At 41.4% G+C, this 27,863-nt stretch overlaps 1 long non-coding RNA gene across 5 annotated transcripts in view; it reads left to right on the forward strand.

The window, feature by feature from the left end:
• LOC105494353 (uncharacterized) overlaps window positions 1-22,194 on the forward strand; it is a 223,804-nt gene extending 201,610 nt beyond the window's left edge. For 4 of the 5 annotated variants that reach the window (XR_011608311.1, XR_011608310.1, XR_011608312.1 and 1 more), the window contains one exon: window positions 219-1,381. This is a non-coding gene — a long non-coding RNA (uncharacterized lncRNA). Of the gene's footprint in view, window positions 1-218; window positions 1,382-22,032 lie in introns of those variants that run through there. The other variant, XR_011608313.1, reaches the window with a different exon arrangement.
• Window positions 22,195-27,863: the final 5,669 nt, after the last annotated feature.

A 27,863-nucleotide genomic window follows, 5' to 3' on the forward strand; every position in this document is an offset into this window, starting at 1 on the left:
TCACTTGAACCTGGGAGGTGGAGGTTGCAGTGAGCTGAGATCTCACCACTGTACTCCAGCCTGGGTGACAGAGAGAGACCTTGTCTCAAAAACAACAACAACAAAAACAACAACAAACAAACAAAACATTCATCTCATGGAGACCTTGCAAAACACCAGCAGATGTGTTTTGCAGATAAATAAGTTGCAGTTTGAAGAGTTTAAATCATTTCCTCTAGGTGACATACAGTAACTGACCTTGTAGCATGGATCTCAACCAAAGCTGGATATAAGAATCCCCGTGGAACTTCATTAAAACGGAAGCAAAAGTGAAAGTGCACATGCCTGAGACTCTCCCCGGAATGCAGACATTCTCTCTTTATCTTCAAGGAGAATATCCAGTTGTCCCAGCACTATTTGTTAAAAACTTGATTCTTGTACCTTCATCAAAAATCAATTGACCATAAATATAAGAGATTACTTCTGGACTTTCAATATTATTTCATTGTCTACATGTCTATCCTTATGCCAGAACAATACTGATTAGTGTAGTTTGTCGTAAGTTTTGACATTGGGAAATGTGTGTCTTCTTGGGCGTGTATAATTTGGAAAAGCTTCACTAGAATTCTTATGCATAGCCAAGGGGTGAGAACCACTGGTCCCAGAAGACTCAGAATAGGCATTATTTATTTCTGGAACTGACTCTGAACTCACGGAAGGACCTGAGCTTTCCAATGTATCCCTAATGTTGCTACTTCAGTGCCAGGACAATAACAGCATTTAACTTCAAAGAAGTGGCTTTCTTTGGGCAACAATCCTCTATTTATTGCTGTTAATGTCAAAGCTTCCATTAAAACATAAAGCTGTTCAATGTCTAGGTCATAAGGTCTTAACTTGCAGTAAGAGGCTTATTGCAAACAATAATATTTGCATGTATATGCAATTTCTGGGAGAAGATCTAAAATTTTTTATAAGACTCTCAAAGGGGTTCATGATGCAAATCAAGAAGCCAAATCCTCTGGATAAATGTGCTCTTTGCAAACTCTGTCAGAAGAATCCGAATCCTAACCCAGATGAGGGGGGACATTTCCGAGTGACTTGCCGATGACTGTTTCTTTGGCTTCTTCAGAAGGGAGGAGTTGTTCCTCTTGGGGAGAAGTGAATTCTGACTGCCAATGATACCAAACACCAGGGGTTCCGTCTTGGGCCTGTTGCTCGCTGCACAGAAAGGGAATCACTGAGACGAATATTGCCAGGAAAGAAAGGCTTTATTCGGGTGACATCACTAAGGAGATAGGAGATAAGTTGCAAATCCATCTTCCCAACCAACCAAAACCAAGGTTTATATAGTGATGAAGGAATGTAGCTATGCATGGGAAAACAGGATTCAGGGAGGATAAGAAGGAGGAGTTGGCCAGCGGGAAGCAGGTGGTCAGTTAGGCAGTTATGGTGGATGAAGGATATGGCAATTCATTGTCTAGATGTGGTTATTTCCTAAGTTTCAGTTCCTTAATACTATCTGGGAGGCCTGAAAGAACTCAGATAAGGGTCAGGCATGGTGGCTCATGCCTGTAATCCCAGCACTTTGGGAGGCTGAGGCTGGCGGATCATCTGAGGTCAGGAGTTCGAGACCAGCCTGGCCAACATGGTGAAACCTTGTCTCTACTAAAAATACAAAAATTAGCTGGGTGTGGTGGCACACGCTTGTAACCCCAGCTACTTGGGAGGCTGAGGCAGGAGGATCACTTGAACCTAGGAGGCAGAGGTTGCAGTGAGCCAAGATGGTACTACTGTACTCCAACCTGAGTGACAGAGTGAGACTCTGTTTAAGTCCAAGGGGGTCAATTTCTATGTTTATTCAAAAAAACCCACAAACATCAGTTCTATAGCAAAAGTGGGCTGGTATCACCAACAACCCTAAGAAACTGCGCACTGTGTGTACCTGTATTCTGATCATCTGGGAGAGGACAGAGCTCTGGCAGTTTCTTCCCATTCCCAAGTTCTGTGTCCAGCAGCGACCCTGGAGATTTTCAGAAAAGGAAATCATACGTGTAATAGGCTTATTTTCCAGTGAAAAACTTATATCTACCATCCTTGCCACCCAAGGCAAACCACTCACTCTCCCAGATGCTTCCAGATTTCTTAATTTATGAAATTCTTCTAACACTGCATTTATGTGATGCTGGGTAGTCAATTTTAACTGCGTGCAATCCAGTCAAAAGCTCTTATCATGTGATGATAGTCACCTAGATGTTTAAAACCTTTGTAAACTGTGGGCTCAATCTTTCTTCCCAACTTTTCTCATTTCCCTTCTTTAGGAGACAAAGATTCTTCTCTTAACAACTCCTGTGTTCTCATGAATATTACAGAAACATTGTTGGTCCTGTCATTTGACAAAGAAACATAAATATTTAGGTATTGTGCAGAAGTGCCTGACTGAAGTATAGATAAATTATCAGGTTTGGGGTGTCATAGTTTATTCATCCAGGAATAAAAAAGAAACAAAATGACTCCATGGTAGACAGTGTGAAGTGGAAAAGGGTATTTAGGCAGGATTCTTCAGCAAATTGCTTGCTGCCAACCTTGCCTTTTTGGATTGTTGAGAAAACGGTTGTATATAGAAATCATAGATTTCAATGGTGAGGGGAAAGTGAATGCAAAACTTGTTATATGTATATGTCCAGCACGTTGTATAACATCTGGACTTCTTTTTTGTTTCCTGGGGCCAGGGACTCAACTGTCTCTTATAAACTTGTGACCTTTTCTTTTTTTTTGAGACGGAGTCTCGCTCTGTCACCCAGGCTGGAGTGCAGTGGTGCCATCTCGGTTCATTGCAACCTCTGCCTCCCGGGTTCACACCATTCTCCTGCCTCAGCTTCCCAAGTAGCTGGGACTATAGGCGCCTGCCACCATGCCTGGCTAATTTTTTTTTTTTTTGTATTTTTGGTAGAGACGGGGTTTCACTGCGTTAGCCAGGATGGTCTCAATCTCCTGACCTCGTGATCCGCCTGCCTCGGCTTCCCAAAGTGCTGGGATTACAGGCGTGAGCCACTGCACCCGGCCAAAACTCGTGAACTCTTAAAGCAACCATGTATTAATGAGGCCAGTATGAGATGGGCGTAGGCACTTCATCTTCATCTCATCAAATAAGCAACACATCATTGACTCCATAAGATCTGCAGCTTGATTGAAGCTTCTATGGCAGTGACCCAGATACTCTGGTTCATAAAAATACCAAATCCTTTAATGAAACACACAGAATTAAGTTAATATGATTTATGTCACCTGTCACCCAGGGGGCTGATGCTTCGTAGTGATCTTGATTAAAGGGAGATTATGAAATAGACGCAACCTCCCTCATTTGCATTTAGTTCAAAGAAAATGGCCCAAATGGAACTAAATAGGCATTTAAACACAAAGAAAATATTTTTTTTAAATCAGGCATGAAAATGAAACAGTGTGCCAATAATTTACACAACGTTATTTTCGGACTAGAAAGTGAATTAGGCATGAAAAAAGTTCCAAACTGATTATGTTAATTATGTTTCATCTGAACAAGGAAATTTAATAATCTCCATTCCCCAATATACATCAATCTCAAATTTGGTACTTTAAGCTATTTCCATCTTAGAGTGTTGAGTGGTGCATATTTTAAACACATGTGGTTTCTTTTTGGATTCAAAGGAAGAAAAAAGTTAGAAACTAGTATGTAACATTCTATGACATTTGTTTCATTATCTTCATATTACAGGTAAAAAATTGAAGCTCAGTGGGTCCAATCTTAATAGTAGGAAAAAGTAAAGCAGAAATTTAAATCCACACCTATCTGTTTCTATAGCTCATTATTTTCTACCGCACTTTGTTGCCTTCTCTTCTTTCCTTTATATCTGGAGCAAAGAGTATTTCGCGTGACTAATATACCCTTCAAATCTAGAAATGGTACCTGTAACAGAAAACACTCATCTAGCTAATACTGTATACATTAATTCCTTGGACATGATTATGGGTTTACTAACATCCCTTTCTATAAAGCAGTCGTATCTGCTTCCCTTGGACTGAACTAGGCATTGTTTTCATGTGATTTCATAATTTCATATGATCAATGAGAGCCAGCGTTGGTGAGGATATGCAGATTACAGTGGGCTGGGTGCAGTGGCTGGTGAGTATATGAAAATTACAGTGGGCTGGGTGCAGTGGCTCATTCCTGTAATCCCAGCACTTTGGAAGGCTGAAGCGGGAGGATCACTTGAGCCCAGGAGTTTGAGACCAACCTGGGAAACATAATGAGATCTTATCTCTACAAAACACAAAAATTTAGCCAGGGTGTGACAGGCAGGCACCTGTAGTCCCAGCTACTCAGGAGGCTGAGGCAGGAGGATGGCTTAAGACCAAGAGGTCAAGGCTGCAGTGAGCCATGATCATACGACTGCATTGCAGCAACAAAGCGAGACCCTGTCTCAAAAAAAAAAAAAAAATACAATACATTAGGTGACAATTGCTGACATGAACAGGTGCCTGACTGGTGGTAAAAAACTGAGAGGTCTCTGTGCATTTATTAACCTAACCACATTTAAGATGTGTGCAAAACAGCTGATGTAAGAACAAAGAAATGATAAGAGAAAATGCTAAGAAAATAGTAGAGCAAAGCTCAAACAGATAACTAGATCAAAATGAGATGCTACAGTGAGGAAGAGGAACCAACACTGTAGCAGAAAGAGAAGAATGACTAGTTGTAAGAACAAATCATAAAAAGGTTGCAGGTGCCAGTAGTCAACAAACTGTAATCACAATGGAACAGCAAATCATAAGAAATAAAACTGACTTGCTATGAAATTAGGTATAATTCTCATACTATGCATACCCGTTATTCCAGCTGCTACAAATATGTTTTTTCCTGTTCAAAAAAACCAGTTTCCTCAAAATAAATGTAATGTTTTTCAATGATTATCATGTTTCAGGGACAGACATTTGTCACAATCATCTTGTATCTTCCAAAGCTCTATTTATTTACAAACATTTATATATGTCCTTTTGGCAGCTTAGTAATTGGACTTGTTAAAGTATTTTATCTGGGAAAGATAATATTGCTAATTGTGTGTGTAACGAGTAAATATACAAATGCTAATATCACATTAATGATAATTAAGCTCTGCTGTAATGATGCATGTGGTGATGAACTCTGCTAGTAATGTAATGAATTCATTCTCAAAGCACAATGTTCCTGAGAGCAATTCACAACTGAGATCTGGATGGTTCAGTGCAATATCCCTGGAGTTGAGATTGGTGTTTGGCACAAAGAAGGTGCTCAGTGATTGTTTGTTGAATAAATGAAGAAATAAGAAAAAAAGAGAAGTGACAAAGTCTAACATCGTAACCTATAATTTTAGGAGAAAAGATAGCAGGAACACAAACCAGCTTCAGTATCAATATGCATTTTTACTACTTGGATGATCAAACAACTGCTAACTTCAAGAGCAGGATAAGTGCTGAGAACGTTAGAGAAGCCCACTTGGGGAGACCACTGTGTACACACTAATTTCAATGTTAGAAGAAGAACCTCGGTAACTGGTGGAAAGCCTATCCTAGATGCAAATGATTGCATCTCAACAGTTTGCTTGTAATTCTTCCAAGGTTTGCAAAAACTGCAAATAGCTTTACATGAAATGATATTTTGGAAATAATCACTGGAAAATGATTATGAGATATAAATCAATAATATGTACAGCTTACAAATGTACCCAAATTAAAGACCTTTTATAGTAACGAAATCTAGGTCCAATAATGTAATAGCAGACACTTCAAATGAAAGGGTTTTACCAAGAAAAGAGAGGTTGCTTTAAATGATTTAAAAGCAATCTCAAAAGGCTTCTGAAATTTCAATATGAAATTAATGTTAACTGATATTTTACTACACACCTACAAACAGATGCTAATGGATAAATATTGTGTTTCATTTATTTTATTTTATTTATTCATTTTTCCAAGACAGAGTCACTTTGTTGCCCAGACTGGAATGCAATGGCATGATCTTGGCTCACTGCAAGCTCCGCTTCCCAGGTTCAAGCAATTCTCCTGCCTCAGCCTTCCAAGTAGCTGGGATTACAGGTGTACACCACCAGGTCCGGCTAATTTTTGTGTTTTTAGTACAGATGGGGTTTCACCATGTTGGTCAGGTTGGTCTCAAACTCCTGGCCTCGTGATCCACCTGCCTCAGCCTCCCAAAGTGCTGGGATTACAGGCTTGAGCCACCACACCCAGCCTATTCAGTAAATTCTTTCAAGCTTTATAGACCTATCTGGGCTGGTTTTGTCAACATCTTGTTCTTTTAATCAGCAGTATATTCATGAGAACGAGAACTCAGCATCTTGTTTACTCCACTGGTGGCTATTTTAAAGTGAGAGTCTTTCAATCTACTGTAAGGGAAGAAGGATGCCACAAAGGTGTCTTCAAAACATACTATTCCCCTTATCAAAAAAGACAGGAAAAGTCCTGCCTCTCCTCTCTAAAGTTGTTCTGGGCTGCCTCAACACGTAAACCCGGTCTCTACAGCAGCACCCTGTGGGTGATGGAAACTTTGATTGGCAGGAAGGAGCTGTAAGTGCTGAAGATTAATCAAAATAAGACTTTTCTGCAGGGAATACTGGTTTGTAATCAGACGTTCGGTGTTGCCTAGCATTTCGACGATTAGCTGCACAACATGAAAGCGTTTGTGTTTTGTTTTTTTTTTTTTTTAATTAAAATGAGTAAACCCTACAAAGCACACAATGTCTAAAAATCTCCACGTGGTAAAAGACACATGCTCAAACCGGTGAGGGACTCAGAAACCGTGGGTCCTCTTTTGGACAGAGTCCTGACTTCAGGTGAATTGATTTTTCTCCGCAGGGGTATGACGGTGGGCAAGAGGTTAATACTTCAACTCTCAAAGCCTCATTTTGTTAGAAGCAATCAAATGAAAATATTTGAGTCGCTGCTCTCTAAGTACTTCTCCCGCCTCTAAGTTGCTTCTGCCATCTATGTGGACTGAAGCACACAGCCAAGCCAAACCATTGAGTTTGGTGCCTCCGGAAGCACTGGTAATCTGCACATATTTCAGATTATTCCATTGATGTGGGAGGAGCAGGGTGAGTCCAACTTTCCATGTGAATTCCTTATTCCTTCTGTGGGTAAGGACCTCAGATGAGTCCTACACAAGCCAGCTCTGGCAAAGCAGTTATTTAAGTGACATCAGCTAACAAGCAAGCAGTCCATGTCGTAGTCAGAAACCTACGACAGGGCACACAGGGGCCCCAGGAGCTCGGGGGCCTGTCCTAGGTCATGCTTCCTGTGCTGCCACGGTCCCCTCCTGCCACCCGGAGGAAGAAAGAGGAGGGAAGAGGCCCAGAGAGCAGACACAAGCCCCAGCTTGTGTTTCCACAGAGCGTTCATTTTGGCAAGCGGTCCTGCTGGGATTGATTCAGTCTTGTGGAGGAAATTGATGAATGGTTCCGTGGAGAGAATGGAATCTAAAGAAACAGTTTTTCTTGCCTTCGCTTGTACCTTGGGAGTGAGGGTTGGATTACCTTTCTGACTTGATTCACTGCCGCTGAGAAACTGGTCAAAGGGCGCTCTGTCTAAATGGTTTATATGATGTCCTTATAGCTGGAGAAGGACCGTGAGGAAGCAGGCAGAGCTACGGATACATTTTTGTCTCACTAAAGTGCACGTATTTCATTAAGGATGATGTGGCATGGTGTCCATTTGCTGGTAAAGACATCCTGTCTTGTCTGTCAAAGCCTACAGCGTTCTCTGTGGCTGGCCCATCGATATTTTATACGTGACACATACACCCCCCTTTCTAATTACGTTCTTCAAGAAAAAAGTCACACACCCAACCCATAACATTGCGGGAATGTTCCCCGCCTGCTCTGAAAAGCAGAGGGCTCACAGCCTTATTTTTTTAGCGGATCATAGCTTAGGCCGGCACCACTTGTCACTATGTGGGAGACAAACTGCCTGCGTTCTGGACGCGATCTCCGGCTGCTGTGACAGCAGGTGTCAGAGGCAGCACCCAAGGCTCATATTCACCGGAATCGGCACAGGCAGAAAGCTAGATCTGGAGTGGAAAGATCTGGTTTCCACCCTGAACTCTGCTATCAGGAAACCACCTCTCTTCTCTCTTTCAGCCTTGCTTTCCATATCCAGGGATGACGATATTATTATGGAGGTAACAGATTTTCTAAGAAGAATAAAAGATAAATTATATCTGAAAACCATGTATAAACCGAAAGCATGCAGTTAAAAACTTTTATTAGTATTTTATTTCTGTGATCCTCACTTAGCACTCTGGTGGTTAATGAGGTACCGTACTAATCATGTTATTTATTAACGTTTTTTGTATTTTATGATGCTTTGACATCTCAGGGCCTTGTGAACATGGGAAGGAATGGCCCCCTGAGGTTAGCTAATTTCCAGCGATAGTAAGGCTTGGAGGTGAGTGCATCCATGACATGCAAACCAAACAATCCTGTCCATGCCCCACCGTCCTCCTTTTATCCAGCTCTTGCAGTCTGCGATACTATTCCCCTGCCCTCCATCACCCCAGGACTAGGCATCTGACAAGGGGGGACCACCCCAGCACCCTCAAGCCTGCAGAAATGACTTGAACTACCCAACCCCAGGTCTGCTCAGCTCCCTCACCTTGCCCCCTGTGATACCCAGTAAAGGCTTCCCCTTGGCTCTTCCCTCCTTCCCCCTGGCTCCCGGCTGGCCCTGCTGCTTCCCCATGTGGCCCTGCGTGGTGTGCCCTGCCCCTGTTTCCAGGGATGGTGTGAGAGTTTAAACACTTCCTGTCTTAACAGTCATTCCTGTGTCTGTGCAGGTCTTATACCCGATTGAAACAAATCCCAGGTGTGTGTGTGTGTGTGTGTGTGTATGATTTTTTTAGAGACAGAATCTTGCTCTGTTGCCCAGGCTGGAGTGCAGTGATGTCATCATGGCAAATTGCAGCCTCCATCTCCTGGGCTCAAGTAATCCTCCCGCCTCAGCCTCCCAAGTAGCTGGGACCATAGGCACTCACACCCATGCCTGGCTAATTTATTTCTTGTAGAGATGGAGTCTCCCTGTGTTGCCCAGGCTGGTCTTGAACTCTTGGGCTCAAGCGATCCTCCCACCTCAGCCTCCCAAAGTGCTGGGATTATAGGCGTGAGCAACCATGACTTGCCCCAGGTAAAATTTTAAGACAGATACTCATATGAATAGAGCATTTCTGGAATGAACAAATCCATGGATCAGAAAAGGCAATGGCCTGTGTGTTTGGTGAGGCTGCTCCATCTCAGGGTGGCACGGTTGGAGTGGGTGCAGCTGAGGCTTACTGGATAAACCACCCCTTGGAATCGCCAGCAGGTGCCAGGTGCCTGAGCTTCTCCTCCAGGCAGGCAGGGCAGCTCTTGTTGGTGTAGGATTTCTTTAATCGCCACCACCCGCTCCTGCCATGCCACAAGGGTTTAACGCTCAGCCAAACTGAGAACTGTTGGAATGAATCACCTGTGAAGTTTTCTCTAGCTTTAAAATATTATGATACTAAATAAACCCTGGGGGACCATTTTGTGGGCCAAAGATATTTGAGGTAGATGAATTAGATATAGAAAGATCCAAAATATTAGATGGCATAGTCTACTCCTTCTTGATCTAAAAAAAAAAAAAATACATTTACCATCTTTTAAAATGAAGTGGGGGGGGCAAGGTGTTCCCCCACATTTGAGCTGGTTAGAAAACTGTTGTGCCCAGTAAGTAAGAATGGTGACACGTGATCATGTGGCCTTCTGGCTTTTCCTTTTGGCCCTGAGCTGTTTGATGGAAGGAACAGCTTTGTGATATATAATTCAGTGTCTTGTTTCTGGCCCCGGAGGCTGCTGAGCTAGTTTATATAATGATCATACTCATGAGGGAAAAATTAATTGCATCTTCCTCACCAGTTGCTGAGTGCTACAGTATCATTGGAAAAACCAGAATTCCCCTCAGGAAACCCAGTTTCAAGTTAATATACAGTAATGCTGTGCATGACTTTATTAATCCAGAGCCAGGGCAGGTGAGGAGGGAGGAACTGGCCGACTGCAGGCTGGAGATGTTGGCTCTTGCCTGGCCAGTCCACAGGCCAGCTGTGCGATTGGTGTCACCCCCTTAACCTCTCTGTTCTTTTAAGTTCCTTCCCTGAATGTGGAGCTGAAATAATCACATATATCTCTTGGGCACACATAATAACAACAAATGAGATAATGTCTTTGGAGGGATTTGTGTTCCTTGAAGAGAATTACCATAACATACACACTCTGTGTGTATGTGTGTGTGTCTGTGCACGTTATCAGTATAACAAAGACAGAAACTGTAACCCCCCAAAAATGTAATTCTACTCCACCCATTTTCCTTAACATAAAAGCCATTTCTCCTCCACAGAGCTGCTGTGAACGTTACTACTAAGTTACTACTAATGCTCCCAACAGATTGCATTTGGAAAAGGATGCTTCGTGTCCCACAGCTAGAACTCCATGCGTCCTATGGGAATGACCCAGGTTGGGCTCAGGAAAGACCTCAGACATGTTTTCCAATGGCCTCCAGCAAATCCCTGTTGTGTGTTCTTTTCCCTGCTAATCACTGTGGTGTTTAATTGTTAAAGCCATGTGTGTTTCAAGGGAAATTGAATCCATATGTTTCTGATTCATTCGCACTGAGCTCATCAAATTGTTGTTTTATAAGAGCCGTTTGCTGTCCAGGAAGAATTCCCCAGTGCCCCTCCCCACACTGTTCTATGCTTTCTAGTATCTTTAAAACAGGATGCTGCGCTCTGCCCAGCAAAACCCTCTGTCAATACTGTACTACTGTGATCACCTCCTCTTCCACTGTAACATTTTAAATGATAAAAGTTAGGCTCTTTTCACAGGAGTAAGACAAGACGGTATCTTACAGAAAAGCCGCCTAAGTGTCTCCCATGAAAACTGCAGAGTGAAGACTGAGTTAAACAAAGTTGAACAAGTCTCTTCATTGATATCTCAAGACTTTAAATTCAAGAAAAGCAAAGGGGCCAGACATGGTGGCTCGTGCCTCTAATCCCAGCACTTTGGGAGGCTGAGGCAGGTGGATCCCTTGAAGTCAGGAGTTCTAGACCAGCCTGGCCAATATGGTGAAACCCCGTCTCTACTAAACACACTAAAAAAGTAGCCAGGCATGGTGGCACGTGCCTGTAATCCCAGCTACTCGGGAGGCTGAGGCGGAGAATCCCCAGAACCTGAAGAAGCAGAGTGCAGTGAGCCGAGATCGTGCTACTCAGTCCAGCCTAAGTGACAGAGCAAGACTCTGTCAAAAACAAAGAAAAAAAGCGAAGCTTAAGTTGCCTAGATTCATTCATTCAACAAACATTTAGAGAGTACCTCCTGTGTACTAAGATACACTTTTATATACTAGATATATCACCATGAAAAGATAGCCTGTCCTCATGAAGCATATATTCCGTGGGGCATTTCCCATACATATTTTGATCATGGAAACCAGTATTCTAAAAAATCACTCCTTAAGGAACACTAGTTTATAGGGGAAGAAAATGTTAGCTCAACTAACCTGAGTTCCCTTGAGCATGTACTTAGATTGGAAAGTATGACGCCAATATGCAATTCTTTGTCTTCGGATATATTCTGGGAGGAGAGCAAAAAAATAAACAGTTAAGCAAGAGGTATTTGTGGTCAGGTTATGATACGATGTGTACCGTAAAGCAACTAAGGCAAGGTTGCAGTGTGTGGAATGAGTGCTTATTTTTCCTTCAGCTAAGGAAGTGACATTGGAGTAGAGATAATTGAATGAGAGAGAGGAGCTCACAGGAAGATCTGGGGAAATAAATGACACAAATATCATTCAAATTTGTTTTTGCAGTGAAATCACAGTTAAAGTTAATGCCGTACTTCAAAAGACTGAATGACAGGTAGCAGAGAAACTGGAAAGTATCTAAGGCTGGGATCAGCTCTGAGGCAAGGAAGTGACCGTTTTAACTTGCACTCACACAGACCATGGGTCAGGAGGGAGGGAGATGCCTGCAGATGGGCGGCCTGCTGGGGAAACAGTCTCATGATCCAATCACAGGCCATTCTGTCCATCACTCTTCATTAAAGGTTTTTCTGATTCCTGATGGAGAAATTAAGACAGTGTTAGTGCTACTAAGATTTTTGTGGGTGTGTTTATATACACAGTATTGTAGACATCTTCCCCCCCCCCCAGAATCTTCCCCAGTCTGGAACTGCCTCTTCCCTAGGTGGCCTTGTTTTGTCTCTATCAGATGCAGCTTGTCCAGTCAGAGTGCCCTATTCCTTTGGGTCCAGCAACTGGCTCAAGGAAGGAAAGGCAAGGTCCGAGCTGGACCAACCAGAGCTACTCAGGAAGCTATTTCTCTCCTTTGGCTAAAGGCAAGGACCAAGTAAGCCAAAGTGATTGATGTCAGTCTTTGCAAGAACCAGAGGATAATTTCAGCTCTGGAATCCAGCCTTGCTCAATGCTTAGACTGCTTCTGGACTTTGTAGTTATCAACACCAATAAATGCTCTTTTTTGACTTAGGCGAGTTGATGACTTTTTTTGTGATTCCAGCCATAAGAGCCGTAACAGAGTGTCATCTAATTTGGGTGTTTGTTGTGTGCCTATAATTGATGTCATGCGTGGACACATTGTATTTTTTGTTTCCTTTATGAAGTTCCAGGTAGGAGACCCCTGTCCGTATTGTTAAGGTTAGGTACCTACGGCAAGATGGAGTCAGGAGTGCAGACTGAGAGGGCCGGTAAGTAGCAATCCTTACAGAATGTTGCCCAAATGCCACCAGTTCCCATGTGAAAATGCCGTGTTGTGTATCCTAAGGATATGGTTTGGTTCTGTGTCCTCAACAAATCTCATGTCAAATTGTAATCCCCAGTGTTGGAAGTGGGGCCTGGTGGGAGGTGACTGGATTATGAGGGTGAAATTCTCATGAATGGTTTAGCACCATCCCCCCTCGGTTCTGTCCAGCGAGTACGTTCTCATGAGATCTGGTTGTTTAAAAGTGTGTGGCACCTCCTTCCTCTCTCTCTCGGTCCGTCCTGCTCCCACCATGTGAGATGCCTCTTCCCATTTTGCCTTCCGCCATGAGTAAAAGCTCCCTGAGGCCTCCCCAGAAATAGAAGCCGCTATGTTTCCTGTACAGCCTGCAGAACCATGAGCCAATTCAACCTCTTTTCTTTGTAAATTACTCCGTCTCAGGCATTTCTTTATAGCAATGCAAGAATACACCAAAACGTCTAATATTAATGAAATGTGAATAAATAAATGATTTAACTGTTTGTGTACAAAATCCTCACTATGCTAAAATATAGTACTCCTTTCTACTGATGATGAAAAGTAGGATATCTTTAAAACAGCAAGAACTCCAAGCTAGAGTCTCTGGTGTTATTGAGCTGTAATCAAGTGGATCCTGGAGAGGGAGACCCTGTCCATCATGAGGCCAAGCATGGAAAAGAGAAGCGCTCAAGAAGCTGCCTGCTGATTATGATTTCTGACCTCAGCCCTGTCAGGGGTGCTCTAGAGTACCTCAGATCACTGAAAAACCTTCTCTTATTTCTCTCCCACCTTGTCCCAGTTTTGCACAAACACTTGTTTCTGCATCGCCTTAAAATGATGATAATTTGGGAGGCCAAGGCGGCTGGATCACCTGAGGTCAGGAGTTTGAGACCAGCCTGGCCAACATGGGGAAGCCCCATCTTTACTAAAAATACAAAAAAAATAGCCGGGCGTGGTGGCGGGCGCCTGTAGTCCCAGCTACTCGGGAGGCTGAGGTGGGAGAATGGCGGGAACCCAGAAGACGGAGGTTGCAGTGAGCTGAGATCACGTCACTGCACTCCAGCCTGGGTGACAGAGCAAGACTCCATCTCAAAAACCGAAAGGAAAAACAAACAAGCAAAAAAAATCTATGCTAATGTTGCCAAAGACCAGTCAGGGTGTTACACAAACTGGCCAATAAAAATGATTGAAATCCTTTTTTTTTTTTTTTTCTTTTTTTTTTTTTTTTTTTTTGAGACGGAGTCTCGCTCTGCCGCCCAGGCTGGAGTGCAGTGGCCGGATCTCAGCTCACTGCAAGCTCCGCCTCCCGGGTTCACGCCATTCTCCCGCCTCAGCCTCCCGAGTAGCTGGGACTACAGGCGCTGCCACCTCGCCTGGCTAGTTTTTTGTATTTTTTAGTAGAGACGGTGTTTCACTGTGTTAGCCAGGATGGTCTTGATCTCCTGACCTCTTGATCCGCCCGCCTCGGCCTCCCAAAGTGCTGGGATTACAGGCTTGAGCCACCGCGCCCGGCTGAAATGCATTTTTAAACTATAAAAGCACCTTAAGATTGTTTGGCAGGCACTCTGTGAGGCTGCTCCTTGTTAATGAGCTACTGAAGATGAGCCGGTGTCACCCAGGAGAGCAGCGCTCACGGCTGCACTGATGATGTCAAGTTCATGGACGATGTGATCGTAAACAGACATCAAGATCGTGGATGATGTGATCTCAAACAAGATGATGTTTCTGAGCCTCAGTGTTAGAGAAATTCTAAATCCCATTTTTTAAACTTTGTTAAAAGTAATTAGAATAAAAATAAATGTATCATTGGCATCTTGGAGAGAGACATGGCATCGTTCTAAATGTCTAACCATGAGGGAAAAGACTCCATCGGACTGGATTCACCATTTGATGCCCAACAGTGGTGCACAGTAGGCATTCAGGAAACATTTGTTGACTAATAATTGATTGTTGGAATAAATTAGTGGAGAACCAATTACTTCCTGTTTTAAGTATCCATTGACTAAGTTTCCCAAATAGTTGCAGCGAAACCTAAAGCTCCTTGTTAAATGCTGACTATGTCCAAACAAGCTGTGTTTTTCTCCTGCTACCAACTGAGACTAATAGTAAACTTTCCTGTATCTCCCCACCTACAAAAGACAGCTATCTCATCAGTATGGAGCACACTCAGTGGACTCACTAGAATACTGTAATAGTTGCTGGGTTATGAAAATACAGTTGTGGCCGATGTACTTTGAGAACCTTACAGCCTAAAATAATCAGAGGCACTTAAAACATAAAACAGTAAGTCCTTGTGTAGTATACAGAACATAGAAAAAGTCATGAAATTAAGGTTCATTTGTTCAGTCAATTAGTCAGTCAGCAAATAGTGACAGTCATTGTGCTAAACACCTGGGACTCAAGGCAAAACATACAAATACTCCCTTAAGAAGCTCACAGTCTACAGAAAAAAAAGACAAGTCCGCCATTACCAGTGAGGTTTGTGAGAACTTCTGTTCCATAGGCATGCCCCCGTCAGAAAGAGACCTCAGAAGGCACCTTAGTCAGTGAGGGTAGGGGTGACCAGGAAAGGTTTAACAAGGGTGGGAGCTGACCTTTTGTGGTAAATATGCATTAGATTTGCCATCTTAACCATTTTTTTTTTTTTTTTTTTGAGATGGAGTTTCGCCCTTGTCAGCCAGGCCGGAGTGCAGTGGCATGAACTTGGCTCACTGCAACCTCTGCCCCCTGGGTTCAAGCGATTCTCTTGCCTCAGCCTCCTGAGTAGCTGGGATTACAGGCACATGTCACCATGCCCGGGTAATTTTTGTATTTTTAGTAGAGATAGGGTTTCACCATGTTGGCCAGGCTGGTCTCGAACTCCTGACCTCAGGTGATCCACCCGACTCGGCCTCCCACAGTGCTGGGATTACAGGCATGAGCCACCGCGCCTGGCCCAACCACTTTTAAGTATATACTTCAGCAGCATTAAGTACATTCACATTGTTGGGCAACCATCACCACCACCCATCTCCATAACTCTTCATTTTCTTCATCTGATACTCTATACCCATAAATGATGAGTCCCCATCCCCCCATTCTCCAGCTCCTGGTAAACACCGTTCTACTTTCTGACTACTATAGGTACCTCATAAAGTGGAATCATATACTGTGCGTCATTTTGTGACTGGCCTATTTCACTTAGCATAAAGTCTTCAAACACACGTTGTAGCCTGTGTCAGAACTTCCTTTGTAAGCTGAATAATAGTCTATTATATGGATGCACCACATTTTGTTGATCCATTTATCTGCTGAGACATGAGGTACACACAGTGAATCAACAAATAGTGACAGACATTGTGCCAGACACCTGGGACTCAAAGCGAAACATACACTTGCTCCCTCAAGAAGCTCACAATCTAAAGAGAGAGATTCTGTTCACGTGAGGCTGATTTTTTAACTGATCCTTAAAGGATAAGGAGATTTCCACAAGTATTATAAGGTGAAGAAGGGCATTCCAGGGAAGTGTGATCAACTGTAGCACTTTGCAGGAACTTCGGGTGGGAAGTTCCTGAAATGCCGGGAGCATTTTGATCCAGTGGGAAAATGATAAGAGATGAAGTCAGAGAGAGAGGCAGGTGCTGGATCATCAAGAGAGCTTTGGAGTTTAAACAAGAGCCCATGGTGGGAAACATGGACATATTTAAGAGGACAGAATTAACATGTCATTGTATAACAAGTCTTAGGACCCAGCCACTGAAAGAAGGTGATAAGAAAGCAAATTGACCATTTGTTAACATGGTGTGGTAGACAGTTCCCAAGATGGTCCCCAGCAATCCTCATTATGTCAAGGCAAGAAGATCACAACAAGATTCTTTAAACGGTGTCCATCGTCACAGAATTTTGTTCCTGTTTTCTGATTGAGTCTACTCTATCTTCTGTTATTTATGTGTGTCATATTTTGCTATATTCTGGGTTTCTTAAAAATGGAGAAGTTACAATCCTGTGGGATCTTTATTCTACCTTCACCCCTGTTTCTGGCTTGTAATAATATTGGTTAACATTTTCTGAACCTTTTTTCTCACACTATGTGTGGATCTACCCAGTGAGTCCGTTTCCCCAAGGCTTGCATATTTATTCTATTTACTTGAAAACGAATCACAAAACATTTCCTCTGTGCTAGATATCAGACTTTTGCCTATTTTGTTCTATTTGTCTTTAATTCATTGCTGAATACACTTATTCACGCTTATAGGAGCTAAAAGACTTAACCAGGAAAGAGTTAAAGAAGCCCCAGACAATAGTTTCCAGTGATAAAAGAGCTGTTCTACCCAGAGACACCTACTCTGCACTGAGCCTTAGTAATTGATTTAATAACAGGTGATAGAGATGTGGGCATGAAGAGTGAATATGCTTTTGTTGGTTTTTCTACTTCTCTGATGCTCTGCTTGATAGCTAGTATGACAAATTACATAGATGCAGCGGTCATGGTCAAAGGGAAAGGAAATGCCTTTTTGACAGCACTGACAATTACCGAATTCCATCATGCGGGGCCTGTTGCAAATAATATAATCACACGAAAATACAAATTTTATCCGTGCACTGTTTGAACTCCAGGATTTCACCCCATCATTAAACACACTTAGCCGAGCCAACAGAGCCATTTGCAATTCTGATAGGACTCAGCGCGGAGCAGCCGCCTGGACCAAAGTGGAATCCCAGCTTCCTTCAACTCTGAGTGTGTTTGCCTGTGAGTGACCTCTGTTCTTTTGTCTTGCCAGGAGCTGAGTTAGAACCATCCAGTTCATACCAGTTCATAGTTTGCCTGACCTGGGCATACATCTAAAAAGAAATCAATAGAGCAGAAAGCCCTTGTCCAGAAAATAAGAGGAAGGCCAGTGATAAGGTTATGCATCTACTTGCGTGGCAAATGGAAAGAGGCAAGTGTCTGCTTGCAAGGAGCTGCTGTGCTCTCTTCTAACCAGATATGTAGCTTCCAGTTTAAGCAGGTTTAAAGTTTCCAACTCTGTGTGGAGTCCTTTAAGTAAATGTGATTTTAAAACACTCCAAGTTCTTAAAGCACGTCATTTTCTAAATGGGCATCCATGCTTTAAAAGCTTTCTTTACAGAAATACTCAGGGTTCAGCTGCTTTTCCATAGCTGGTGCTTTCAGTGTAGGATTTGATTTGCAAACCCTAATTCACAAGCTAAATGTTAAAAATCCACAGAATGCGTGTAGTCCCCGTAATGAAACTGACCATCTGTCAGAGTCCAGTGATGATTCACAAAGCAGGGCACTTAGTTACCTGGAAGTTAAAAGAGCCCATTTTTAATCTCAACATACTATGAACATCCCTAAAATCTGCTTGATAGTAAATTTATCTGGATGATAAAAGAGTGAGTGATTATGACTAATAGTGAATAATAGTTGCCATTAATAATTATAGTTATTGCTAAATTGGTTTTATCACTGCCCACTTCACATTTATATCTAATGTAAAATATAAGATTTGATTTCAAGAGGCAAGTAATAATGATAATGACATAGTAAAAGCTTGTCTTGAAGGATCTCATTATACCGTAAAGTAGATATCCTGCTGTTCTAATAATAGCCAGCAATATGCATACTAACTTATAGTACATTAACTTATAGTACACCGTTTTCTCTAATCTAGAGATAATCTAATATGAAGGTGCAAGCCCTGTCTTCTACTACCGAAATTCGGAAGGCATTCTCCTGTTTTCAAAATAGTAATGAAAACACATGTTGGGAGCCTAGTACATATAGCTCTGTATACAAGGGCATTTACTGCAACAAATTGTTGTGATAGTCCTTCCCTCCAAAAAAAGAAGAAAGAAGGAAGAAAAGAAAAAAAGAAAGAGAGAGAGAAGGAGGGAGGGAGGAAGGAAGAAAGGAATGAAGGAAGGGAGGGAGGGAGGGAGGAAGGAAGGAAGAGAGGGAGAGAGGGAGGAAGGAAGGAAGAGAGGGAGGGAGGAAGGAAGGGAGGGAGAGAGGGAGGAAGGAAGGAAGGAAGGAATGGAGAGAGAGGGAGGGAGGGAGGGAGGAAGGAAGGAAGAGAGGGAGGGAGGGAAGAAAGGAAGGAATAAAAGGAAGGAAGGAAGGAAGGAAGGAAGGAAGGAAGGAAGGAAGGAAGGAAGGAAGGAAGGAAGGAAGGAAGGAAGGAAGGAAAAAAGAAAACTCAAATGTTTACCAGTAGTGTATAGGTTAAATAAATGGTAGCATATTTGTACTTTAGGCTGGAGCATACCTAGTAAAAATGATTTTAAAAGAATAAGAGCTGCATGTTTCCATAGAAAAAGATGCATATTATATTAAGTTAAAAATAGTACATAGTAAGTGATATATGGTATATCCCATTTTTGTTGAAAATGTATAAAAAATTTTTAAAAAGCAGAGAGGGGAAAGGAAGGGAGAAGAAAGGAATAGAAGGAGGAAGGAAGAGATGGAAGGGTGATCTATATGTCTACACAAGCATAGAAAAATACACGGAAGTATGTCAAGTAAAGGTTGACATTCTTCTGGAGACAGAATATGAAGAGGGAGAAGAGTTAATGATTTCTTTATAAACCCCTGTTTGTTTTACTTGTGGTGCAAATTATTTCTATGATATTTGAAAATTGCAAAGAAGTACAAAAATCTAAAAACATAAGCAATAACAACTTTTATCTGAGATTCCTTGACTCAAGAGTTTCATTTCCCAAAGTTGGAAAAGAATTACGATGTCATTATTTTATTTTTATGTGTATCATTAACAGATACACGTTAAAAAAATAGGCCATTGATTTGGACTATCAGAAAAGAAAAACATTCCCTTTATAGGCAATTTACGTCTACTCATTGAACACCTAGCTTTAGCATGGGTACTTATAATGCTTAATATTGATATCGTTCTTTGCTATTTACAAAGCACTTTCATGAGCACAGTTAAATTTAATCTTCAGAGCAAAAAATTCAGGATTATTTTACTTCAAAGGAATAAGTCCCTACAATCCTACTCTATCTACTTTCACCACAAAAGTTAACCTTAGATTTACAACAACACTACTGCTTTTACTAAGGAGAACGTGGTCTTCTTGTAGAGATACTGTGTCAAGGATGCATTCATGAAACAGACAAAACCAAAATAAATGATATAGTCTCTAAATGAAAAGAGAAATTGTAGCAGACAGTTCATACTGGGTGTAAGTAACTTACTAAAGGCCGGGCGCGGTGGCTCAAGCCTGTAATCCCAGCACTTTGGGAGGCCGAGGCGGGCGGATCACGAGGTCAGGAGATCGAGACCATCCTGGCTAACACGGTGAAACCCCGTCTCTACTAAAAAAATACAAAAAAAACTAGCCGGGCGAGGTGGCGGGCACCTGTAGTCCCAGCTATTCGGGAGGCTGAGGCAGGAGAATGGCGTAAACCCGGGAGGCGGAGCTTGCAGTGAGCTGAGATCCGGCCACTGCACTCCAGCCCGGGCTACGAGACTCTGTCTCAAAAAAAAATAAATAAATAAATAAATAAATTACTAAAATATTTTTTTTTTTAGTGGAGCTGTTGTCTTTATAAATGATGATAATTAAAGTCATGGCCTCAAACATTGTCAGTTGATTAGGTATATGAAACTATGCACTATTCTTAATACAGTTTAATACAAATGACATTTCTGGGTTCTGGGCTATAGTGTTAATAGATTATTTTAGGCTGTTGTTGCTTGCTTTTCTAATTAGGGTAGATTCTTTCAGGAAAAACAAAAACATTTTAGGTAGAAAAAAGGCAGTGGAAGAGCTGGTTCTGTTAGAATAGGAAATAATTGATTCCGCTTCTTTTATTTTGGGGAAAGAGAAAAGTGTATTTTAATTCTTTCTACATATGTAACTTGTGTTTTTGGTGATCTTGTCGCATCCTTGCAATGACTCAAATGGGTAGATGGGGTCATTAGAAAATTGTTGTAATGTGGCTGGACGTGTTGGTTCATGCCTGTAATCCTAGCACTTTGGGAGACCGAGGCAAGCAGATCACCTGAGGTCAGGAGTTCAAGACCAGCCTGGTCAACATGGTAATACCCCGTCTCCACTAAAAATACAAAAATTAGCTGGGCATGGTGGCAGGCACCTGTAATCCCAGCTACTTAGGAGGCTAAGGCAGGAGAGTCGCTTGAACCTGGGAGGTGGAGGTTGCAGTGAGCCAAGATCACGCCACTGTACTCTAGCTTGGGTGACAAGAGCAAGACTCTGTCTCAAAAAAAAAAAAAAAAAAAGAAAGAAAGAAAAAGAAAGTTGTTGTAATGTACATTTTGTTGCAGGTGAAAGAGAGGCAGGAGGGATATTGGAGACCAGTTATTGGAAGGTGATGCTAGGGCTGTAATCTCATTTTCCTGACAAAAGTCACACTTCTCTGTGCTTCCCTCATTAAAACACTCAGCCAAATGTGTTGTAATTATTTGTTTTATTCTTTTTTGTCACTAGACTGAACAACTTGATGTGGGTCTTATTCGCAGCTTTATTTCCAGGGCCCGTATAGACACTGGCCCAAAATGGGTCTTCTAGAAATGTCTACTGAATAATTGAAAAAGTTGAATCACTATGTACTGGCTAGAAATACCTCTCCAGCCACCGAGGCTGACCTTCTGAGAGTACTGTGGTCTAGAGAGGTACTTGCTGGTAGGATGTAGGTATATATCTACTCAACCAGTTCTTGTCAAGGTTCACTTATATTTTTGTCCACAGTGTCTTCATTTTCTCAATTATATGTCTCTGTCCAATAACTCTAAGTGAAAATGACCTACCTGTAGATATGGGAGGTTGGAAAACTCTCCTCAGTGTCCCCTGCATCCCTTCCCCACCAAGTAGAATCGATTCCAAATCACATCCACCTCAGTTTGGTGCTAGCTAATAGTCACAAACTTTTAGTTTGATTGTCAGAAAGCAAGTTGATGATGGAGCTCTGGGTTTGAGTTTTCACATAAGGAGTGTTCTGGTGACCCACATTGGGACAGTAGGGTTAGCGCCTCAACGGTGCCTCTGACTCATTCAACAATTGACAGCAGTGCTTCTCAAAGTGTGGTCTCCAGACCCGCAGCATCAGCGTTGCCTAGGACATGTTAGAAATACCTGTTGTGAGGTCTCACTCCAGACCTACTGAATTTGAAATGTGTAACAAACTACAAGACAGAGCATGAGAGTTCGAAAAGCTCTGGCGTAGAGCATGCCAGTGGTCATCTCTTTACATCGTTTCATCCATTCAGGTGCATCTCCTGCTGTTCCCAATCTACTCATCCTAGGAACCAACTTAGGTATGTTTATGAGTATATGGGGGTAATGTATCATACAGCACTTGTAATATATACATTTGACCCTACTGCTCCTCCTGTTCCATTTCCAGTGTGGTTTACATTTCAACTCTTCCTTCACCTTCCCCTCCTTACGAAGGCATTGGCTGGGCAACCTTCATTGGATTGAACTATGTTTGGTTTCTATCTCATTGAAATCTGTGACCAATAGCACACTGCAGTTCTACTGAACAAACACAGGGAGAACATCTAGGGTGCAGCAGAACAGCTCCAGGCTGTCCTATTAAAGAGGCAAAAAACCCTAGGGCAGGGTCTCAGCAACTTCTCTCTCTCAATTGCCAGTGAGGTAGGAGACCAGCAGGACTCGTTCTGACCAAAACCAGATCTGGTCCAGACAGAATGAAGTGAAGAGACAGGTCAAACCCAGCAGACAACCCTTCTGACCAAAACCAGATCTGGTCCAGACAGAATGAAGTGAAGAAACAGGTCAAACCCAGCAGACGGCACTGAAAGTGGTTCCTAGCTGTCCTCATTGCTCATTAGCAGAAGACACTCCCACCAGTGCCATGACAGTTTCCAAATGCTATGACAACCACCTAGAATTTACCACCCCTTTCCACGACAATGACCCAGAAATTACTACCCCTTTCCTAGAAAGTTCTGATTAACCCACCTCTCAGTTTGCATTAACTAAGCCCTTAATTTGCATGTATGTAATAGTGGATACAAGTGGATATAAAATACAGTTGCCAAGAGTCCACAAGTGCAGCTCTGGATACAGCTCCTGTTCTGTAAAAGATTGTTGCTTAACGCCACTGGCTCACCCTTAAATTATTTCCTGGGCGAAGCTTCAGTTTTGGGGCTCACCTGCCCACCTGCATCACCAGGACTAAATGGTCTTTTATGTATAATATGTTCACAGTTGCACAAGGACCTAAAGATGAAAAAAGAAATCTCTTCTTCAAATCGTTTATACTCCAGTGGGATCTAGATGAGACTAGGAGCAGGCACGAAAATGGTCATTATTTTGGGCATATCCTATAAAACAGTGACACTTACAGGCTCACTAAGTAATTGTGGGCAAGTGACTTAAAAAAATGCATCTCGTAGGGCCTGAAAGTTAAAAGTGCTCAAAGAACAATATGATTGGGGCATTTCAAAGGGACATGGGAGCCAACACTCAAAAGCTCCTAATGGTCAAAGCAGAAACAATTTGAGTAACAAAATAAATAAAGTAACATTGGATTAAAACTCAAAGTATAACACATGAAGGTTCATACTGAGACAAATATATAATTGAATAAATAAATAAAGGGGATCAGAGACAAATCCTCTTTCCAGAAGAATTCCAAAATAGAGGTGACATTGAATCTCTTCTTTCCTACTTGAGAGTGGGATTTATTTTGGGTGACTCATTTTCAAAGAGTAAAGAATGGAAAGGGGAAAAATGTAACTTTGTAGTGGAGAAACCAGACACTACCTTGGCCAGGTGACCAAGGTCAACATGATTGGCGGTAAGTCATTTTAATAGCATGTACCCTTGATAGGAGGCCATGAAGATGCCACAGTACCTCGGTGAGACTCCTCCCCCAAACCCAAACCCCTTTCTAACTATGAAAAAAGTAGACAAATCCAAAGTGAGGGACACTCTATGAAACAACTGACTACTACTGTGCAATATTGTTGAGGTCAGGAGAAGCAAGGAAAGCCTTACAACCTGTTACTGACCAGAGGGGATGAAGGAGATAGGACAACTACAACTACATGAAATGTGGTATCCTGAATGGAACCCTGGAACCAAAGAATGACACTGGGGAAGAACTGCTGAAATTCAAGGAAAATGTGGAGTCTCGTTAGTAGCAATGTACCAATGTTGGATTCTGAGTTATAATAATGTACCATAATAATGTAAGATGTTATCAATAGAGGAAAGGGGATGAGGAGTATATGTCAATTCTCTGTGCTAACTTTGCAAATTTGCTAGAAATCTAAAACTATTCTAAAATGTTCCAAAGTTTATTTACAGAAGAAGGATGCTAAGGATTTCAATAATTAGTCATATAATAAATGCTCTGGTTTTTAAAAGAGAGAGAGAGAAGGATGTTAGCATTAAACATTTAATCTAACCCAACTTCCTTATTTGTGAAGATAAGAAAAATGGCACCTGTAAAGATTGAGACCTTGGCCAAGCTCACACTTTCATTATTTCATAATTGTGCATATGCTTCAATGGTACCCTAGGTAGCTGCTCTCCGAAACTCTGTAACATAGAACAAATAAGATAAATCACGTTAAATAACTTTTAGATTTTTATAACATAACTTATTTATTATTGCTAGTATTTTATACCTCAAGAAAAACTGATGTGCAAAATTATAATACACATAAGTAGGGAAATGTTACTTTTCCTCTTAAATGCTTTTTTGGTTTTTCTTCTTTAAATAAAAGGATTCATTCATCTTCCTTTAATAGCAAGTTTCTGTATTGGAATAGTAAATTATTTACCCATTTTTCCAGACACAACTACTTTTTACAAGTAATTTATGCCCAGAAGATTGCTCTAGTAAGTTGTTTCTAGAGTTGGGCTTTCAACTCTATTTTCTTTTTCAACTATTTGTTATTTAAAGTAAAGTTAGTTATTTATAATGTTTTAAGACTGCATTAAAACTTCAAACAAATAGACATTTTTATTGAGGAAAGGCCTTTATTTTTAATAACTGATCTTTTGTTTTAGGCTCACGAAAATCCCTACACTTGTCCATGATTTCTACTTTTTAGTGAAATGTCACGTCTCTGCTAAATCTGCAGTCTAAGTTATATGACTTAGAAAAAAAGGAATTACTGTGGAAATGGTATTAATTGGGTCCTTTAATTACATGTGTTGGTAAAAATCCATGATCTCAACTCATTTGGGAAATAATAATCTAAATGAATTCCCTGGGACACACACACACACACACACACACACACACACCACACAAAAAACAACCCTGGATGGTCAGAGGGTCATTTCATATAAGATAACTGACATATTTCATGGACATAAATTTTTAAATCACTTCTTCCCTCTGGAAAGGATCTTTCATCATTGTAGCCATTAAACCATTAAACAATTCCTTTTGACTTGAGTATTTGAAGCAAAATGTGACACAGGACAGGTCTACCAGAAGGTTTCCTGGTCTGTTGTTTGCTTATTTTTTTAACATTCTACTTCCTCCTAGGGGTTGTCCTGTAAACAGCACAATCCATCCACTGCTCACAACAGCACCACATGTTCATACAGCTTTTTAAAATGCATGTAGTATTTTCTGAAGCTCCTAGAATCAGGACACACATTCTAGAGGAGAAGAGACAAGAGCCATCCCGACTCCGCCTCATCGCACCCGTCTCATGGGGCAGCCCATTCTGCTCTTGTCAGGTGAATTTTTAAAGAACATTCTTCTTGCATTGAAACATAATGTTATTTATGGGAGCTTTTATCCTGCTGGTCTAGCTTTTTCTTCTCGAACAAGCACAGCAAGGAAGACATCATTAAGACATCAACTTTAGAGGACAGAAGATGTCTCAAAGAGGTCACTAAGCTAGTAACAGGTAGGTCTGAAGTTAATCCAAGCCCATCAGATAGCCAAGCTCTTAACCACAGATGCTATACCATTCTAGTTTGGCACGATGGAATCTCAGCTCTAAACAAGGGCATCTGGCCAAGGCAGTCAGTGGGAGCTGAAATCCCACTGTGGTGGAGGATTATTTCTGCCCAAAGGCACCAGGAAGCCTCTTTCTGATGGACGTTGTCCACTCCGGCATGGACTGCAGGGCTGTGTTAGCTCAGGAGGGGAAGCTGTGTCTGGTGCACACGGGGCATGCGCCAGGGAGGCGGTGGCCCCATTGGCCTGATCCATTTGTCATGATCTTAGCAATCACTTATTTTGCTAAAGATTGCTCCAGAATCCTCCTTTTAATGCTCTGCCTACTTTCCCCGGAGAAATGACAAGGTTACCAGTCTATGGTCATCATGGTTGCCACCCTTCACCCCACCACCTTTTTTTTTTTTTTAATATCTACTCAGAATATATCCACATCAAGATATCTGGTGTTTCTTCTCCCTACACTATTCTCAATATAGTGATAATACCTATGTTATTTCCCAAAGGATGGCAACAGCATGTATTCATACCCATCTGCATAACCTTTCCTACCACCCTGGGAAAGACCGTCTGAAACTAAAGACTAAAACTCCTCTGAAATAGCTGGATGTCTTCTTGCAATATTCTTACCCTTTTTCATTTGTAGGTCATTTGTCATAACAGGAAAAAAAAGAAAAAGAAAGACACAGGAAGAATTTTGCTTTTTTCTCTGTTGCATGCAAGTATTTTATGATAGTTGCCAACAAGTGGCATGTCCTGGCCTTGAGCTCCCTCCCACATAGATTAGACCTGTGAATGTTTTTGTGATTATTGTTGCCTTTGGAGTTTTTCACAAAAATCTATTTTTTGACATGCTTTTTGTTTTATCCTATTCTTTAATAAAAGTCTCTGATTAGATATGTGGCCTTTCATGTTCTCTGTCACTTACCAGTGGGCTTTCATGAAACCCAATAAGCTTCCTTTGTAACTCCCTCAGTTCTTCCCCATTGAAATTATCTGGATTCTAAGTGTGGTGTACATATGATAAGGCATGGAATGTGGAGTCTATTCTACTTGCCCATTGCCATTTATTCTAAGTATTTTCATGCTCTAACACGAGCCAAGGGGTACATTGTGGTACAACTACATAAATATCCAAAGGCTTCGAATATTTAATGCTTTTGGCTTACCACATGTATTTATAGGAATTTAATCTTAGGGAAGTATTCATGGACAGGTGCAAAGAAATTTAGATGCAAAGTTGTTTATTGTAGCAAAGTTTAAATTAGCCAGAACTTAGAAACAACGTATATGTTTAGTACCTGAATGTTAGTTAAATAAATTCTGGTAGATCCAACCAATGGGTTATTAGCCAGTCTTTAAAAATTGTGCTATAACTATAAAACTCTTAGAAAAGCAATGTAGGGGAGGTGCCTTACAAGACTGGTCTTGGCAATGATTTCTTGAATATGACACCAAAATCAGAGGTTAAAGAGCAAAAACAGACAAGTGGGACTATATGAAACCAAAAAGCTTCTGTGCAGCAAAGGAAACATTCAGCAGAGCAAAAGGCAACCTATGGAATTGAAGAGAATATTTGCAAGTCATATATATGATAAGAGACTAATATCCAAAATATATAAGGAACCCCTACACCTTAATAGCAAAAAGCCAAATAAGCCAACTAAAGAATAGGCAAAGGACTTGGACAAACATTTCTCCAAAAAAGACATACAAGTGGCCACCAGTCTTTGAAAAGGTGCTCAGCATCGCTAATCAGCAGGGGAAGACAAATCAAAAGTACAGTGGGATGTTATCTCACAACTGTCAGGATAACCATTATTTAAACAAACCAAACACAAAGAAAATAACAAACATTAGCAAGGAAGTGGAGAAATTGAAAGGCTGGTACGCTCTTGGTGGGAATGTAAATTGGTACAGCCATTATGAAAAAAAGATATGGAGGCTCCTTAAAAACTTAAAAATAGAACTACCATATGACCCAGCAACCCCACTTCTGGGAATTTATTCAAAATAATGGAAATACACTTATTTTGTGTGTGTGTGTGTGTGTGTGTGTGTGTGTGTGTGTGTGTGTGTGTGTAATGTTATTCAGCCTTAAGAAAAAAGGAAATTCTGTTATATAGCTACAATAAGGATGAA

Source organism: Macaca nemestrina, chromosome 9, assembly GCF_043159975.1.
Source record: "Macaca nemestrina isolate mMacNem1 chromosome 9, mMacNem.hap1, whole genome shotgun sequence".
NCBI lineage: Eukaryota > Metazoa > Chordata > Mammalia > Primates > Cercopithecidae > Macaca > Macaca nemestrina.